General features: G+C 46.1%; 1 protein-coding gene across 1 annotated transcript in view; it reads left to right on the top strand.

The window, feature by feature from the left end:
* The window catches only part of dagla (diacylglycerol lipase, alpha), a 533,527-nt gene that overhangs the window by 185,412 nt on the left and 329,094 nt on the right, over window positions 1–19,021 (top strand). The window lies entirely within an intron of this gene.

The raw sequence follows: 19,021 nt of genomic DNA, 5'->3' as shown, positions 1-19,021 counted from the left end.
AAACTGTTGTAATTGTTGAGAGTTTGCATCCATGTATACACAATTAAAAAAAAAATAGGACTGTCATTTCAATTTCAATAAAGCATAACTATGGATGTAAACAACATGTCTATCAAAATCACTGGAACTATTATAAGGTGCCAACAATACAGCTATGAGTTTTGTCTTTCTGAAGTTGGATTTTATCTACTTGGAGCATTTTCAGTGATGTATAAGAACATAAGAACTAGGAGCAGGTGGAGGCCAACTGGCCCCTCGAGCCTGCTCCGCCATTCAATGAGATCATGGCTGATCTTTAGTGGACTCAGCTCCACTTTCCCGCCCGAACACCAGAACCCTTTATTCTTCTTTTCGAACATTTCTCATAGTTACTGATCTATTGTTAAAAACGGGTCCAGTTTAATGGGATGAGTTCAGAATGTCACACAAAATATTCCCACAGTATTTTGGTATCATTGTGTTAAATAGCGGCACAATTGAAAGTGAGTGCAGACTTACCTCTTGCATCCATCAACAATTCAAGCTTCCCTTTGTGGCTTGTGATGCTTGCATGTGTCCTGAAATTAAATTGTCTATTATAGTTTACGGGCAGCACGATAGCATTGTGGATAGCACAATTGCTTCATAGCTCCAGGGTCCCAGCTTCGATTCCGGCTTGGGTCACTGTCTGTGCGGAGTCTGCACATCCTCCCCGTGTGTGCGTGGGTTTCCTCCGGGTGCTCCGGTTTCCTCCCACAGTCCAAAGATGTGCAGGTTAGGTGGATTGGCCATGATAAATTGCCCTTCGTGTCCAAAATTGCCCTTGGTGTTGGGTGGGGTTACTGGGTTATGGTGATAGGGTGGAGGTGTTGACCTTGGATAGGGTGCTCTTTCCAAGAGCCAGTGCAGACTCGATGGGCCGAATGGCCTCCTTCTGCACTGTAAATTCTATGATAATCTATAGTTTGAATAAAATGAAACCATTCAAGGGAATACCTAAAGTGACATTAAATAACACAAGATTTGAGGAGGTAACAGCAATAGGACTATGTTCAAGGTTTGAACAGAATTAAAAATTAATTAAGAACTCGTGTATTTATTATAACGCTTTGCAGAAATTAAAATAAATTGCCATAGATCTGAAATAAGAATAGGAAATTATGGAAATGCACAGTTCGTCCAAATGTTACCTCAAAAACGTTGCCTTTTCTCTTTTAAACTTTGATTAACTTGCCATACATTTCCAGCATTTGTTTTCTTCATAAAGCACTAATATAGTTGGATTATCATTGTTAGATGTCAGAACCAATACAATTTGTAATGAAAAGCAACCCATTGCAAATCCAGTGCATTCTGGTCTGAACATGCGCAATGCATTTTACTGCCTGAACGTTTATAGAAAGTCCATTTTGCAATGAAAATGACTATCTGAACAATAGTAAATCACTTCCCTTAGTCATATCCACTGAGAATGTAGTGTAATCTTTGTATGTCACAAGTTCTTTTGCTTTTAATCCACAATCATTTGAACATAAGAATTAGGAGCAGAAGTAGACCATCTGGCCCCTCATGCCTGCTCCGCCATTCAATAAGATCATGGCTGATCTTTTTGTGGACTCAGCTCCACTTACCTGCCTGCTCACCATAACCCTTAATTCCTTTACTGTTCAAAAATCTATCTTTCTTTGCCTGAAACACATCCAATGAGGTAGCCTCAGCTACTTTACTGGGCAGGGAATTCGACAGATAAGGTCAAATGTGTAAATTTACATCAATATAATCCTCTTTATAGAAACATAGAAAATAGGAGGAGGCCACTCAGCCCTTCTTTGCCACTCATTATGATCGGTACTGATCATCCAACTCAATGGCCTAATCCCACCTTCCCTCCATATCCTTTGACCCTCTTCGCCCAAGAGCTATATTTAACTGCTTCTTGAAAACATACAATGATTTGGCCTCAACTACTTTCTGTGGTAACGAATTCCACAGGCTCACTACTCTCTGGATGAAGGCATTTCTCCTTATCTCTGTCCTAAGTGTTCTACCCCGCATCCTCAGACTGTGACTCCTAGTTCTGGACACCACCATCAGGAACATCCTTCTTGCATATACTCTGTCTAGTCCTGTTAGAGTTTTATAGGTTTCTATGAGGTCACCCCTTCATTCTTCTGAACTCCAGTGAATACTGTCCCAACCGACTCAATCTCTTTTCATTCCTCCATCCTGCCATCCCAGGAATCGCTGCACTCCCTCTATAGCAAGAACATCCTTCCACCGATAAGAAGATCAAAATTGCAGACAATATTCTAGGTGTAGCCTAAACAAAGCTCCTGTACTCGAATCCTCTTGCTATGAAAGCCAACCTTTACTGCCTGCTGCACCTGTATGCTTACCTTCGGCAACTGGTGTATGAGGACATCCAGATCTTGTTGCACATCCCCTCTCCTAATTTATGGTCATTCAGATAATAGTCTGCCTTCTTGTTTTTGCTACCAAAGTGAATAACCTCACATTTATCCAAATTATACTGCATCTACCATTCATCTGCCCACTCAGTCAACTTGTCCAAATCACACTGAAAGATCTCTGCATCCTCCTCACTGCTCACCTTCCACCAACTTTGTGTCATGTTATAACAACCAATATTTGCTTCATGGCTAATAGTTATTAAATTCAGATTTTGTACATGAAAAGGATGCTTTTAAAAAAAAATCCGTCATTGGTAAACAACGCCAAATAAATGTTGCAGCCAATTTGCGCATACAGACCAACAACGAACCATTGACAGCACCTTCCTTCCATACCTGCAATATCTCGCACCTGTAAGAGCAAGGGCAGCTGATGTGTAGGAACACCACCGCTTGCAGGTTCCCCTCCAAGTTACACATCATCCTGACTTAGTGAAAGAACAGCGATGTGATTCTGTCATTGGGTCAAAAACTAAAATTCACTTCCTTTTTAAAAAAAAATATTTTTATTCTCCTCCTTTTTCACATTTTCTCCCAAATTTACACCCAACAATAAACAATAATCAGTAACGAATGCAATGTCAATCCCCATACCCATAACAACAATCCCATCCTCCCACCAAACCCCCAAACATTAGCCCGCATGTTAACATAAACAAATGACAAAAAAGAATCAGGAATAGCCCATAGTCACCATTAACACATACAGTCCCCCCACCCACCCCCAACCTCCCTAATGTTCGATGTAATCTAATTCTCGAAAGTGCATAATGAGTAACGCCCATGAATTGCCAAACCCCCCTTCCTTCCCCTCAGTTCAAATTTGACCTTCTCAAGAGCCAAGAATTCCAGCAGGTCCCCCCGCCATGCCAGGGGACAGGGTTGAGAGGTTGATCTCCACCCTAACAGGATCCGCCTTTGGGCGATCAATGAGGCAAAGGCTACAACATCTGCCACCGCACTCGTTTCCAACCCCGAATATGGCCTCCCGAGGGCCCGGGTCCAGTTTCACGTGCACCACTTTAGAGATTACCCTAAAACCTCCTTCCAGTAATCCTCCCGCTTTGGACAGGACCAAAACATATGAACGTGGTTTGCGGGGGCCCCCCGCAACGCTCACACACACCTTCTATCCCCTCAAAGAGCCGGCACATCCTCGCCCTTGTAAGGTGTGCTCTATACACCACTTTCAGCTGTATCAGCCCCAACCTCGCACACGAGGTGGAGGCGTTCACCCTTGGGAGCACATCACACCAGAACCTCTCCTCCATACCCTCTCCCAACTCTTCCTCCCACTTTGCCTTGATCCCTTCCAGCGGCGCCTTCTCCACTTCCAAAATAGCCCCGTAAACCACCAATACTACCCCCTTCTCCAGTCCCCCTGTCGTCAGCACCCCCTCCAGCAATGTGGAAGCCGGCTCTACTGGGATGCTCTGAATCTCCTTTCTGGCAAAGTCTCGAACCTGCATGTATCTAAATATTTGCCCCTGCTCCAGCCCATACTTCGCTCCCAGCTCCTTCAATCCTGCAAACTGGCCCCTAAGAAACAAATCTTTTAGTGTCCAAATTCCTTTCTCATCCTAGTTCTGAAAATTTCTATCCCACTTCCCTGGCTCAAATCTATGGTTCCCCCGAAAAGGCATTTCCCTTGACCCTGCCCCCAACCCGAAGTGCTGGCGAAACTGCCTCCAAATTGTTGACAAAGCTATGACTACCGGACTCCCTGAGCATCTCCCCATGGCCGCCGGGAGCGGAACTGTTGATAGTGCCTTCAATCCTGATGCCCTACACAAACTTTCCTCCGTTCTGACCCATTGAGAGTCAACCCCTCTGACCCAGCTCCGTACCTTCTCCCCATTCGCCGCCTAGTAATAATATATCAGGTTCGTAAGACTCAACCCCCCTGCCTGCCTTCCTTTCTGTAGTAGCACCTTTCTAATTCTGGCCACCTTCCCTCCCCATATGAATGAGGCAATCATCCCTTCAATCTCTCTAACAAACGCCTTTGGCAGGAAAATCGGCAGGCTTTGGAAAACAAACAGGAATCGCGGCAACGCATTCATTTTAACCGCCTGTACCCGACCCACCAGTGACAGAAGGAGGCCATCCCACCTTGCCAGATCAGCTTTCACCCTCCCCACCAAACTAGAAAAGTTGTACCTACGGAGCCCCCCCCAATCCCGAGCAACCTGCATGCCTGGGTATCTAAAGTGAGCTGGAATTCACTTCATAACAGCATTGTGGGAGTACCTACACCAGATGGACTGCAGCAGTTCAATAAGGTGACTCATCAGCACCTTCTCGAGGGCAAGTAGTGGTAGACAACAAATGCTGGCTTTGCCTGTGACACACACATGCTGTGAAAAAATTAAAGTAGATTTCCAGTTGACTTGCTTATTTTTTGTTGGGTGAGGTCGATGTCACGGAGAGAAATTCATGCTTTCCTTCAACAGAAATATACTAGGAGCACTTTTTATATCCACAAGCAGACGGGCCTTCAATTTAACATCTCAACAATCTCAACATTCTTAGTCAGCAAGCATTGTGTTCAATGATTGAAGCTTGAATCCACAACTTTGTTAGGAGAGATAAGGGTGCTTAACCAAGCTTGCGCACGTTTATTCTAAAATTTAAACACATATTTCTGGAAAGGCACAACAGATCATTTTGTATTTGAAAGAGGAAAAATATGAAAAAGGCTAGTTCTGATGAATGGTGTCAGCTGAAACACCTATGTATCAGATGTCACCTAATCTGCTTTACATTTCCAGCACTTTCATTTCCAATGCATTTACATTTAGAGTAATTAATAGTTGGCAGAAAATTGCAAAGAAATCATTGTGAATGGAATGGTTTTAAAAGCTACTTGAGTGAAATTCAAGTTGTTTTTATTATTTGCACCCTTGCTATTCAATACTGCCCTGTATTTATGGCAGGTGTATTTTACTTGAACTGAAACATAGCAGGTGTTGTTGGGTAATGTTTACATTTGATATCAAAGCTGCTTTGAGTTGTTTACCAGCGCTAGCTGTTTTTGTTTTAAACAGGTATTTTATTTTACCAAGTGAGAATTGGAAAACAGAAAATTTGGACAGCTGGATTTTATTCAAAAGTTTAGTTTCCATATTGCATTATGCAAAGGTGGTATTTCTGTCTGTGACATCCAGTACGATGTCAGCAGCCAACTTTAGGTCCTTTGCTTGTCAGCTCAGATGGCTCCAGTGTGATACAGAATGATGCCAACAGTTCAGATTCAATCCCCAGACCAGCTGCATTAATTCAAGGCGGCCTGCTTCCTCGCTTTGTGCAACACTTGTGGGGTGATGACCCTCAAGTTATAGGTAACCTATTTTTCAAATGTATTCTTTCATGGGATGTGGATGTTGCTGGCATGGTCAGCATTTACTGACAGCCCTTGAACTGAGGGCAACTAAGAGTCAATCACACTGCTGTGGGTCTGGAGTCACATGTAGGCCAATGCTGGCAGGGGTGGTAGATTTCCTTCCCTAAAGGACATGTGTGAAGCACATGGGTTTTTAATAACAATTGATGATAGTTTCATGGATACCATTACTCCAGACTACTTTACATTCCAGATTTATTAATTTAATTCAAATTCCATCAGCTGCTGTGAACCCTTGACCCCAGAACATTAGACTAGATCTCTGGATTACCACTACATCAGTATCTCCCCCAGTTGAGGAATTGTCCTTTGTGGGCAAGGGCTAATTACATTATTACCGTACGTGAATAATGGCCATTGGGATGAAATACTTTTTAAAAATTACTTTATCAGAGTTACAAAGCCAGAGCTCGGAGTGTGGACAGGGGCAAATCCCTAATCCAGCTTCTTGTCTGCTCCAAAAAACAATTCAAATTGAATCCAATTCATGGTTCCCACCAGAGAGACATACCAGATCCAGGCATTATACCTGATCTCACTCTCATCTTAGCCAAAAGGCCGAGAAGCGATTGTGGTAAAATACCTGTGGAACGATATGCTAGCAAAATGTAGCTGTTTAAGGAGAGGGGCTGGAGCGAGGGAGGGTGTTCAATGGTAAGGGGGTAATGGGAAAGAGAGGAGGAAAGAATAGTAAAATGGGAAGGAAACTCTGATACCCATCACTGAAAATATAAATTGGAGATGTAGGCTGAATATTTGACATCTTACTCTGAATTAAGAAATGCATATGTATTAGAACAATCTTTTAAACTGTGCTGTTCTGCTCTGGTTGAGGAAAAGTGTTGGTGTAGTGTGCGGCACTTCTGCTTAACCTGAACCCAGTCTGAAAGGTAGGAAACGGTTTTCATTTCCTATGATGGGAAACGTAATTATGCTCAGAAGGATATATGAAGAATGTGGTCCTGAATTTTCAGTGATTTGGAAGCGTAAGAGGAAAATCTCTGACAAAGGTTGCAATCGAAATGTGAATGTTGATTTTCTGAGGTAGCCATGATGGGGAGATGCCGGCGTTGGACTGGGGTGCGCACAGTGTTGCTCACTTTTGGTTGGCTCTTAAATGTTGCTCGTTGTGTCTTTACTTAATTTGCTCTTTTTCTATAATCTTAAGTCGCCAGATATCTTTATGATACCACCATGAGGTTCAAGTTCAAGTGCTGATCAATAACTCAATACACCAGTTAGTACGTTTCAAATCAAAACACATTTATTATACACAGTCAATCACTACTCATGTATAAAACTCTACTTACTAGACTATCTCTAACACTAAAAGGCCCATACTTAGCTTTGGAACTGGCCCACCAGATCAGGGGAACAAATGGCCTTTCGTTCGATTCTGAGTCTGCAGGCTTCGAAGCTGGTATAGACTGGTAGCTAGGAGCGCCTATCTCGTAGCGTGCGTTGACTGGAGACTTACTTGGTTGGTGCAGCTACTAGGCAGGTCACGATCAAGGGTTGTTTCGAGCTGCTGAGAGACCCTGGCAAGAAGGACGAATTGAACTTGGGGATTCTATTTTATAGTCCCCAGGGCCTTCGCACCCTTTTAGGCAGACCCCGTACCTGGTTCCAAGTGATTGGACTAAGTTCTGATCACTTGGATCGATTTCTCCTATACTGGAGCTGTTCCCTGATCGCTGGGCGGGTCCTAAGTGTCCGTTGGCCTTCCTTTGCCTTGGCTCCTGCTGGCGCCGAGGGGTCTGGCTTGGCCTTGTTTACCGTAACTGTTTCCAATTGTTCCCGGGGATCGCTCATTAAATCTGTAGATGGTTGTTAGTTTCAGTGCTGTCTGGGTCCCTGCAAGTTCTGATATACAGGAAACTTTGCACCTGCTTGTTTTTCCTGCGTTGGACTGAATTTCCCTACATTCTTAGCGGATCTCCATTTTAAAGTCGGGAAGTGGCCAACCCAGGTGGCTACAAACCCTCTTTGTGATCCCTCACGCGAAGCGTGAAGGATCACATAACTGCGTCGTCTTCACTCCCTGACCCAGCGAGCACTCTTCATGGCCTCTACACTGACCATAACTATGCACAAAAGTTTTAACTGACAATTCTAAGTGGCGCTATGTCACAACAGGGACATGCAGTACAACATATTAAAAAAAAGGTACCTCTCACTATCTTCCATAAACTACACTCACTTAAACATCCAATCATACTAACTTCCTAACAATACAAAAATAATAGCAGCATTCACATTTTCCTCTGCCTTGGCGGTCAAGCACAGAGTTGTACAATCTTTCAGTTGCAAATGAGACATGTTTCTTTATTCACAAATGACGCAAGACGAATGTCCTTTATTGTAGATCAAGAGGTTGGGGGCCTGGTGAAAACCGAAAATAGGGGATATTATCCTGTATACCGGGGTGCGAGAGCGGTAGGCTCTCCTTCGCCATTTTCTCATGCGGATGCTGCAGAATATTGCCACTGCTAAAAAGGATTGAATTATATATGAAAGGGAGTACCATGTTATAAACCTATCACACCATGATGGCGTGATGTTACTTGTCACTGGGCTCTGGGTGCTATGGGGAAGTGAATCATTGATGGCCGGGGGGGGTTGGGGTCAGGGGGTTCGAGTTCGCGCGTAACCGAATATAAATTATAATGATAACGAAAAACACGTATGATGTCTTCATTGTTCTCTTCTTTCTTCTCTTTTCTTCCATTTCGTCTCTTCTCTCTTCCTGGAGCTTCTGGAATTCTGTAGATCAAGCATAGTTTCTGTTACTATCTTGTTTAATATCTTGTACTTTAACATGTCTGTCTTCTAGTGCCAATTTCCCTTTATAATTGGTCACCATGTGTGGCCCGCTCATTAAAATTTTTTTTTAAAAAACCGAATATTTGGACAAGACATCTAAGAAAATACTGCTGTACTACGAGCCGTCTTGCAGCCTGTGTGATTTACCATCCCAGTGTTTGAGAATGTAAATAGCATAGGGAAGCAACATTAGTGTTGCCAGAACCAAACAAAAGAACTTTGAACGTACGGTGATCAATGCCGTATGTGCTCTACCCGAGCGTAGCTGACCAGAGGGGGATCCTCAGGCAGGGCGGGGACCAATGCCGTTTCTCCACTGCCTGAGCAACCGGCAAGAACGGGTAAGAATGTGGTCGTCGTGGGGGGGCTGCCTCTCGAATTAGGAGAGCAACTATGAGTCGGGTTCTGTCGACAGACGAGTTCCTTTGAACTATTGTCTGGGACAAACTTGTACCTTTAACAATTTTCTGTCGACAAACTAGTTCCTCTGAACTATTGCCTGGGACAAACTTGTTCCATTAACACCTGGGGGGTGTTAAAGGAGTGGTGACGTGGGGCCGTGACAAACTTTCCAAGTTTACACACAACACTTAACGATAACACTAATCGAACAAACATTCAACAAACATGGTGCGGGTTCCATCAGAAAGGACACCGTTTCTCCCAAGCGGTTCCTTTTAAAACATCATCTGGACACCTCAGTTATCAGTTGCGAACAGGGTTGCAAAGGGGTTCTCGTTTTGGGAGTCAGACTCAATGTTATCATCTTCTCCCGGATGTCATACTCTGGAGTGGATGAGGGTTGCTAAAGCTGCATGGTGTGACTTAGGGTCCATCTCGTCGTTTCGGACAAGCCTGTACGAATTGTCACGGTGCCAAATAGTCGTGTCTAATTCTGTGGAGATGGAGTCGGGGTTGTCATCGTCGGGCGGTGGTCTTTGGTGAGGTTTGTGAAGGAATGTGATCAGGAAGGGATCACTCGAATCGTGTTCAGATTCGCTGGGTGTGGGGCCTGTTGCATGGGGATAGTGGGGAGTCGTGCTGTGGCTATCGTCTGTGCCTCAGTCGCTGTCGCTGCTGTCTGTGGGCGTACCGGGGTGGAGTCTAGAGTTCGGGGGTGGAATCGAGGTCGAGTCCGTGGATGGGGTGGACGTGTTGGGGGACGGTAGAGATACGTTGGCTGTGGGCGGGGCGTGGTCTGCTGCGTCGAGCATGACATGGTGTGCGTGGTTAGACTGCGAGCCATATGCCTTGAGCTGGTTAATATGAAACCATGCGGTCTTCCCGTTGGGGTACTTAATCTTATAAACGGAGGGGCTTACTTTGTCCGTAACGGAGTACGGACCCGAATACTTAGGTGACAGGAACGTGCTGGGGTTGTAAATGGAGAGCATGACCTGCTGTCCTACATCAAACTCAGTCGCATGCACTGTCTTGTCGAAACAGGCCTTGCTCCGTTTCTTTCTGGTGCCTAATTTTACTGCGGCTGCTAGCTGAGCCGTTTTTACATTCTCTACTAATTGTTTAACTGCGTTCTCGTATGTGAGGGCCGTCACTTCGGGGCTGGTCAAGTCTAGTCCTAATAAAAATTCTGTGCCTTTCATGGGGCGCCCGGTCATGAGAGTGTGTGGCATGTATCCTGTGGATGTCGAAACAGTGTTCTGCAAAAACATTAGTGCAAAAGAGGACTGAATCCCAAGTGGTGCTGTTTTGTTGGACTATTTTCCTGAGGGTTGCTTTTAGGGTCCGATTCATTCGCTCCACGATACCACTTGACTGGGGGTGGTATGCGATGTGGAATTTTTGGGTAATGCCAAATATCGTGAGGACGTTCTTCATGGCACGTCCCGTAAAATGGGAACCTTGGTCGGATTCAATGCTGCGGGGGAGTCCCCATCTCGTAAAGATGTGGTAGGTTAAAATCTTAGCTGTAATCTTTGTCGTGTTTGTTCTAGATGGGAATGCTTCTACCCATTTCGTAAACGTGTCTATAACAACTAACACATACTTGTGACCATTCATGCAAGGGGGCAATGGTCCTATAAAATCAATCTGGAGGTTAGTCCAGTGGCCATTAACTGGGCGGGTGTGGCTAAGCTGAGCTTTCTTCGCATATCTGTCCGGATTATTTTGGGCACAGATAAGGCAATATTCTACATAGTGCGTGACGTCTTCCTTTAAATTCGGCCACCAACAGAGCTGCCTGAGGTGGGCTGTAGTGGGGTCAATTCCCTGATGCCCATGACAATCATGGAACAAACAAATAAGCTGATTCCTGTCCTGTTCAGGAACCACATAAAGGGTGTCTTTTAGGACCACACCGTCATGTGTGGTCAGTGCATTTTTAAACCTATCGTATGGGGCTGGAAATTTCCTTTTAAAATCTCTCTGAGATTACTATCTTGCTTCTGGGCCTGCACTAAATCTTCGATATTTGTCTGTGAGACCTGAACTGCATTCACTGGAGCGCTTTCCTGGGGGGTTCCAAAAATATCCATGTCTGGAACCTGCTTTAGCCAGTGCGTCGGCTTTTACATTTCCAGGTGGGGAGGAACGGTGGTGACTACGTACTTTAATAATACCAAATATCCTGTCCTGTGCTTTGTCCAAAATGTGCCGGAGCAATGGGAAGGGAGGGGTTTTCCGTCCGCGGAAACAAATCCTCTTGCTTTCCACAGGGGTAGGAATTCTGTGAGGCTGTTACAGACATGGAGGCTGTCCGAGTATATGTCTGCTGGGCTGGGGAAGGAATCTGGGCGATCTATAATGTATGCAATGGCTGCTTGTTCTGCCGCCTGCGCGCCTAAGTATCCTGGCAGTTTTAACAAGATTTCTTCTAGGGCGCGTCCCTTCGTGTCCTCAACATAGATGCCGCATCCTGTAATGCGCTTCCCGTTTAATATAGTGGAAGAACCATCCACATATATTCTCAAGGGTGCACACGTGTATGTGTGCTGGGGGTTCTGGGGTGAACTACCTATCTTTTTTGGGGGGGGGGTTCGCGATAAAGGGGCCTCTGTTGTGGTGCGGTGAGATGATTTCACATTCGTGGGGGGTGCCTGGGTACTGAAGGTTGTCGGCTAGGAAAGCGTGGGTCTTGGTCCTTTTAACAGTGATGTCCCGACCCTGCAAAAGAAGGGTCCATCTTGCTGCTCTGATCTGGCTTATTGTACCGTCCTTAAGTCGTCCGTCTAGTAAAAGTTGGGTGGGGGTGTGTTCCGTGAGGATTGTGATGGGGTTTAGTCCGGTGATATATGAAAAGTATTGAACTGCCCAGAAAACTGCAAGCAGGTGCCTTTCACAGGCCGAAAATCCCTGCTCCACAGGATCTAAAACTCTGGAGTCGTAAGCCACAGGTCTTAACTGTTCGTGCCGTTCCTGGAGGAGCACGGCCGAAAGGGTACGATCTTTGCTAGCTATCTCTATAGCATAGGGGGAAAGCGGGTCTGGAATCTGTAGTGCGGGGGCTGCAATGAGTGCGCGCTTTAAAGCATCTACAGCATACATGTGCCACGGAAGCCATTCCCAAGGGGCACTTTTCTTTAGGAGTTCCGAGAGGGGTGCTGCTTTGGTGGCGAAACCATCAATATGGTTTCGGCAGTAGCCAACCAGTCCTAAAAACGACCGGAGGGCGGAAACATTCTGGGGAAGGGGCAGTTTGACAATCGAGTCAATTCTTTTATGCTCGATCTCGCGTTTACCATGCGTGATAATCGTTCCCAAATATACCACTTCGTTTTCCAAAATTGGGCCTTCTTGGGGTTCACTTTACATCCAATTCGCTATAGGAGTTCCAGGAGTTCAGACAGAGGCGCGATGTGCCCTGCCTTGGTGTCTGCCTGCAGTAATAGGTCGTCTACATACTGGACCAGACATTCGGGGCGAGAAAACTTTGATAAACCATTGGCCAGCTGTCGTTGGAAAATGGAGGGGGAGTTGTGGAATCCTTGTGGAAGGCATGTCCACGTGTACTGCTGACCTTTAAAAGTGAAGGCAAATTTGTACTGGCACACTTTTGCCAATGGAATGGACCAGAATCCGTTACTGATGTCCAAAACCGTAAAATATTGTGAGTTGAGTCCCTGTTTGAGCATGGTCTCGGGACTTGTGGCTACCGTGGGGGCTGCTGCGGGGGTGACTTTGTTGAGTTCCCGGTAATCGATGGTCAGTAGCCATGATCCATCGGGCATTCTCACTGGCCAAATCGGGGCATTATTAGTAGAGGCTACTGATCTAAGTACGCCTTGTTCTAATAAACTATCAATAACTTTTGAGATTTCTCCCTCTGCCTCTTGGGGAAATCCATATTGCTTCTGGATTCTAGGGTCAGGTCCTGTTATTTGAACTGAACCAGCCATCCTGCCGCAGTCATGTTTATGACTTGCAAATGCGGTCCTGTTTTTCTGGAGAACTGCCCTAACCTGTTTGTCTGCGCTAATCGTGATCGGGTCAAACCAAAAATCGCCGACTGCGCTAATCTTATTAGCATACTCACCTACTGTGAGCGTTGCGGGGGCTCTTGCTGACTTTGTCATTTTCCAGACATATTGATTTATTGGGTCAAATGACAGGTGTGGGAGTTCATGAAATCGATGCCCAAAATGTGTTCTGCTGTGTGGGGCAGATCGACCAAAACTATGGGGTGTTTTGTTGTAATGTTGCCAATTTGAATGGGTACAGGGGCTGTGATGTGTCCCTGTTGTGAGTGGCCTGTGAAGCCGCTGAGGGTGATTGTGGCTGTAGTGGGCCATGTGTCTTTTTGGAACATGGTGGAGGAATTAATTCTGGTGCGGGACCCTCCTGTGTCCCAGAGAAATTCGATGGGCCGTCCCCGTATTTTCGCTGCAACGACTGGTCAGCCGGACCTATCCCAAAGGGTGTCGCAGACCCAGGTGGGGGAGCCCGAACACCGTCAGTCAGTTCCGTTCATGTCTGTCTGGTCTGAACGGGTGCTTACACTATGTATGGGCTTTGTCCTGTTTCTATTCAGAGTGCCTGCCTGCTGGGCTCTCTGTGGCTTTCGTGGGGCATTGCACTCACGTGCAACGTGACCTAATTGTCCACAGTTGTAACACACCTGTGGTTTCTGTGGGGGGCTGTTCATGCCTTCGTTCACCCATGCGGGGTTCTGGTGCGCTTTAACTGCTTGAATATCTGCCTCTGCCTGCTGTTTGTCGGGTTTTCTAATCGCGGGTTTGTTGCGGACAGATTGCTCCCAGGTGCGGGACAAGCTTTTTAAAACCCACTTTTCATTGTGCGTTTCTTCCGAGGGGTCATAATTAGTACAAGGTTTTTGTCCTGCCTCTGTGGCATGGGAAATAAGGGTGGCCATGTTGTCTGGGGACTAAGTTTCCGAAAACGTCTGTAAAATGGATCCACAGGCGTCCAGCAAACGCTGTGAGGTGTTCTGTTTTCTTCTGCCTGCACTTATTCAGGCCTTCTACTGGGTCACCTCTGTTGTAACCGATCGCGTCTAGGATCGCCGTGTGCATCTCTGCAAGGGTGCCTCCTTCTACATTCTGTGGGACGGGAAGGGCGGCTACAACAGAAGGGTCTAAGCTTAAAACTGTGAGCTTCACTTGCTCACGCTCATCCAGGCCGTACATGGCCGCCTGCTGCTTCAATCTAGCAAAGAAATGGTGGGGTCCTGAGGTGGGGAGGAATGGTGTGATCTTTTCACACACGTCCCGTAATTGGGTCACGGTTAAGGGGGTGGTATAAAGGAATTCCGCGTCTCCGTCCGATGTGACTGTGCGGTGGGTAGTTACTGGATTCATGGGTGCCTGATCTATCTGCTCTGGGGGGGGTTGGGGTGCTTTTCTCTTTTGGGGCTTTCCTTGCGCACATGTTCCCTGTACATATCTATGGGCGGTTTTGTTTAGTTCTTGCCAATCAGGGCCGTCTTCTTCATCTAATTGGGATCCAAAGGTGCTTTGAAACCCATTTTGCACTGAAAGCAAAGACTGCAGTTCCGCAATCTGCTTCCGGCATTCTGCATGATCCACTGAGCTTTGTCTGTGCTCCGTGGTGGCAGCATGGAGTGCGCTTAACGCTGCTTTTAGATCGCTGCACTGCCTTTGCAATGCCTCTACCTGTTTCTCTGTCTCTTCCCTTACCAGGACTGCACGTTGCGTGTCCTGATAGGCCTTATCGTATTGGGTTTGGGAACTGCTCAGATGCGCTAGACATGACTGGTGTGCCCCCTTGGCATCATCTACCTCTCCGTCCTTTGCTGCCAACTTCCTCTCATTTCTACATTCTCTGTCACTATCATCGACCTTGCTCATTCGATGTCTCTCTTTGCGGAGCGTCCGATCGACCTCCTCGGTGCCTCGCAATTGTGCCAGACAGGACACGATTGCCATCGGCATGCGAGCTTTCCCTAAGCTCTTCTTATGGATTTCGCTCAGGTTCTCCCACCAAGTATGTCCTATACTCCCGGGACCTGTTTCCTCATTTGAACAAAAGTCACTCCAAAGGGGCCATACTTCCCTTTGAGGTACCTTCTAATCTCAACTTCCCAAACGGGACACTGACCTACTCTGCTGCTGGTCGCTGAGACCACAAATTCTCGAGGGTTCATGAGGCGTTCCATTGCCTCCAATGCCATTTTTCCTATCTGAATGCTCTCTTTTAAAATTTGGAATGAGGGGTACTAAGGCGGTGCTGTAAACACGGGTACGGCATTCGCTATTTACCGGAATACAAACTCCCGACAGTTTTTCGCAACAAAATCTATCAGTTTTACCTTATAGCCCTGTTAGTTACGCATGCATTAACACTCTTCCGAATTATGAGGATTGATCAGAACTGCTTGAACACTTGTGAATGTTTCTGTTTCCAATTGGATTCTCCCGGAGTGGTTAGGCCACTTCTAAGTCGGATCCCGTCAGATGTCGCCAGTAAATGTTGCTAACTTTTGGTTGGCTCTTAAATGTTGCTCGTTGTGTCTTTACTTAATTTGCTCTGCTTCTATAACCTTTGCTCTAGAGTCGCCAGGTATCTTTATGATACCACCACGAGGTTCAAGTTCAAGTGCTGATCAATAACTCAATACACCAGTTAGTACGTTTCAAATCAAAACACATTTATTATACACAGTCAATCACTACTCATGTATAAAACTCTACTTACTAGACTATCTCTAACACTAAAAGGCCTATACTTAGCTTTGGAACTGGCCCACCAGGTCAGGGGAACAAATGGCCTTTCGTTCGATTCTGAGTCTGCAGGCTTCGAAGCTGGTATAGACTGGTAGCTAGGAGCGCCTATCGCGTAGCGTGCGTTGACTGGAGACTTACTTGGTTGGTGCAGCTACTAGGCAGGTCACGATCAAGGGTTGTTTCGAGCTGCTGAGAGACCCTGGCAAGAAGGACGAATTGAACTTGGGGATTCTATTTTATAGTCCCCAGGGCCTTTGCACCCTTTTGGGCAGACCCCGTACCTGGTTCCAAGTGATTGGACTAAGTTCTGATCACTTGGATCGATTTCTCCTATACTGGAGCTGTTCCCTGATCGCTGGGCGGGTCCTAAGTGTCCGTTGGCCTTCCTTTGTCTTGGCTCCTGCTGGCGCCGAGGGGTCTGGCTTGGCCTTGTTTACCGTAACTGTTTCCAATTGTTCCCGGGGATCGCTCATTAAATCTGTAGATGATTGTTAGTTTCAGTGCTGTCTGGGTCCCTGCAAGTTCTGATATACAGGAAACTTTGCACCTGCTTGTTTTTCCTGCGTTTGACTGAATTTCCCTACATTCTTAGCGGATCTCCATTTTAAAGTCGGGAAGTGGCCAACCCAGGTGGCGACAACAGTAAGAAGTCTTACAACACCAGGTTAAAGTCCAACAGGTTTGTTTCAAACACTAGCTTTCGGAGAACTGCTTCTTCCTCAGGTGTCATTCACCTGAGGAAGGAGCAGTGCTCCGAAAGCTACTGTTTGAAACAAATCTATTGGACTTTAACCTGGTGTTGTAAGACTTCTTACGATGTTCTGAGGAATTTGGGTGTACTCGTACAAGGAACACAGAAAGTTAGCATGTATGTACAGCAAGCAATAATAAAGACAAAAAGCATGTTGACATTTATTGCCAGACTGGAGTACAAGAATAAGGAAGTCTTGCCATAGTTATACAGGGTTTTGTTGAGCCCACACCTGTGTATAGTTTGATCCCTTTATCTCAGGAAAGATTCCTTGCAATGAAGGTGGTATACTGAAGATTCACTGGATTGGTTTCTGGGATGAAAGGGTTGTCCTATGATAGGCTGAGTAAATTGTGTCTACATTCTCTGGAGTTTAGATGAATGAGTGGTGATCTCACTGAATGTACAAGATTTTGAAGTGATTTGTCAGGGTAGAAGTTTGTTTCACCATTGCATTGGATTTGTTTATTGTCACGTGTACCGAGGTACAGTGAAAAGTATTTTTCTGAGAGCAAGTCAACAGATCATTAAGTACGTGGGAAGAAAAGGGAAGAAAAGAAAATACATAACAGGGCAACACAAGGTATTGCAATGTAACTACATAAGCACCGGCATCGGATGAAGCATACAGGGTGTAGTGTTAATGAGGTCAGTCCATAAGAGGGTCATTTAGGAGTCTGGTAACAGCAGGGAAGAAGCTGTTTTTGAGTCTGTTTGTGCGTGTTCTCAGACTTCTGTATCTCCTGCCCGATGGAAGAAGTTGGAAGAGTGAGTAAGCCGGGTGGGAGAGGTTTTTGATTATGCTGCCCGCTTTCCCCAGGCAGCGGGAGGTGTAGATGGAGTCAATGGATGGGAGGCAGGTTTGTATGATGGACTGGGCGGTGTTCACGACTCTCTGAAGTTTCTTGCGGTCCTGGGCCGAGCAGTTGCCATACCAGGCTGTGATGCAGCCAGATAGGATGCTTTCTATGGTGCATCTGTAAAAGTTGGCAATGGTTAATGTGGACATGCCTAATTTCCTTAGTTTCCTGAAGAAAATACATAACAGGGCAACACAAGGTATTGCAATGTAACTACATATGCACCGGCATCGGATGAAGCATACAGGGTGTAGTGTTAATGAGGTCAGTCCATAAGAGGGTCATTTAGGAGTCGGGTAACAGCAGGGAAGAAGCTGTTTTTGAGTCTGTTTGTGCGTGTTCTCAGACTTCTGTATCTCCTGCCCGATGGAAGAAGTTGGAAGAGTGAGTAAGCCGGGTGGGAGAGTGTTATAACCTGCCTACTTACCATTGGCTGGGGACTAATGACAATCCCACAATCCTGTGGGAGTATGAGCTTCCCCAATGAGGGGGGCGGAGAAACCATGAGTAAACTCCTAGTATAAATAAAGCTGGCCAGTTCAGGAACCAGCAGGAAGGAGTGTGCAGCAAGGGAAGTTGCTGCTGCTGTTATATATATATGTTATTGTAAATAAATGTTATTACTTTGTATCCTTAAAACTCGTGCTGGATTCTTCGTGGCCCTCACAAAAGAGAGGTCTTTGATTATGCTGCCCGCTTTCCCCAGGCAGCGGGAGGTGTAGATGGAGTCAATGGATGGGAGTCAGGTTTGTATGATGGACTGGGCGGTGTTCACGACTCTCTGAAGTTTCTTGCGGTCCTGGGCCGAGCAGTTGCCACACCAGGCTGTGATGCAGCCAGATAGGATGCTTTCTATGGTGCATCTGTAAAAGTTGGTAAGGGTTAATGTGGACATACCAAATTTCCTTAGTTTCCTGAGGGAGTAAAGGCGCTGTTGTGCTTTCTTGGTGGTAGTGTCGACGTGGGTGGACCAGGACAGATTTTTGGAGATGTGCACCCCTAGGAATTTGAAACTGCTAACCATCTCCACCTCGGCCCCGTTGATGCTGACAGGGGTGTGTACAGTACTTTGCTTCCTGAAGTCAATGACCAGCTCTTTAGTTTTTCTTACATTGAGGGAGAGATTGTTGTCGCTGCACCACTCCACTAGGTTCTCAATCTCCCTCCTGTATTCTGACTCGTCGTTATTCAAGATCCGGCCCACTGTGGTCGTATCGTCAGCAAACGTCTAGGATGCAGTTGGAACCAAATTTTGCGTCGCAGTCGTGTGTGTATAGGGAGTAGAGTAGGGGGCTAAGTACGCAGCCTTGCGGGGCCCCGTTATTGAGGACTATTGTGGAGGAGGTGATGTTGTTCATTCTTACTGATTGCGGTCTGTTGGTCAGAAAATCGAGGATCCAGTTGCAGAGTGGGGAGCAAAGTCCCAGGTTTTGGAGCTTTGATATGAGCTTGCCTGGGATTATGGTGTTGAAGGCGGAGCTGTAGTCAATAAATAGGAGTCTGATGTAGGAGTCTTTGTTGTCGAGATTCTCTAGGGATGAGTGTAGGGCCAGGGAAATGGCGTCTGCTGT

The sequence above is a fragment of the Scyliorhinus torazame genome, chromosome 10 (genome assembly GCF_047496885.1).
Source record: "Scyliorhinus torazame isolate Kashiwa2021f chromosome 10, sScyTor2.1, whole genome shotgun sequence".
Lineage (NCBI taxonomy): Eukaryota > Metazoa > Chordata > Chondrichthyes > Carcharhiniformes > Scyliorhinidae > Scyliorhinus > Scyliorhinus torazame.
This window is presented reverse-complemented; position numbering and strand designations above follow the sequence as displayed.